The 907-nt window shown below is 50.2% G+C and overlaps 1 non-coding gene across 1 annotated transcript; it reads right to left on the bottom strand.

The window, feature by feature from the left end:
• Positions 1-437: 437 nt before the first annotated feature.
• On the bottom strand, positions 438-510 carry TRNAL-CAA (transfer RNA leucine (anticodon CAA)). The gene has a single exon. It is a non-coding gene; the product is annotated as a tRNA-Leu (tRNA).
• Positions 511-907: the final 397 nt, after the last annotated feature.

The following is a 907-nucleotide window of genomic DNA, read 5'->3' as shown; positions in this document are numbered from 1 at the left end:
ATTCTAAGGAAGGATCCGTTCCAGGCCTCTCTCCAGCTTCTGGCCGTCCCTCGGCTTGTGGGCGTTCACCCCAATCTCCGCCTCCACCCTCACATGGCCTTCGCCCTGCGTCTCTTCTCATCACCTTCCCTCTGTTCACGTCTGTCTCTGTGTCTTTTTAAAACTATGTTGGGGCGCCTGGGTGGCGCAGTCGGTTGAGCGTCCGACTTCAGCCAGGTCACGATCTTGCGGTCCGTGAGTTCGAGCCCCGCGTCAGGCTCCGGGCTGATGGCTCGGAGCCTGGAGCCTGTTTCCGATTCTGTGTCTCCCTCTCTCTCTGCCCCTCGCCCGTTCATGCTCTGTCTCTCTCTGTCCCCAAAATAAATAAACGTTGAAAAAAAAAAATTAAAAAAAAAAAAAAAAAACTATGTATGTATTCATTTGTTTAGTAAACTCGATGCCCAACGTGGGGCTTGAACTCACGACCCCGAGATCTTGGGTCCCATGCTGTACCGGCTGAGCCAGCCAGGCCCCAGATTTCCTCTTGTTATAAGGACACCAGCCATTTTGATTTAGGGCTCATCCTAATGACCTCGTTTGAACTTGATTAGCTCCCTTAAGACCCTATGTCCAAATAAGGTCACATTCTGAGGTCCTAGGAGTCCAACATATGGGTTTTCTGGAGGAACACAATTCAGCCCACAACACTCGCTTTGCTCATAAAATTTGGGTGTTTACTTAATGCCTTATTGCCTGTTTCCCCAATGTTAGGTTTATATATTCATTCTCAAGGCCTAGTATTTAGGAAGTCCCCGGGCCATGCCTGGGGTCTGGCCTGTGTCAGTGTCACGTCTACATTCGAGGACAGGCGCCCCTTCGCATCATCTAATCATCAGACGTATGTAGTGGCCTTTGCCAACTTTTCTGC

Source organism: Herpailurus yagouaroundi, unplaced genomic scaffold (assembly GCF_014898765.1).
Source record: "Herpailurus yagouaroundi ecotype Mexico unplaced genomic scaffold, PumYag 197, whole genome shotgun sequence".
NCBI lineage: Eukaryota > Metazoa > Chordata > Mammalia > Carnivora > Felidae > Herpailurus > Herpailurus yagouaroundi.
This window is presented reverse-complemented; position numbering and strand designations above follow the sequence as displayed.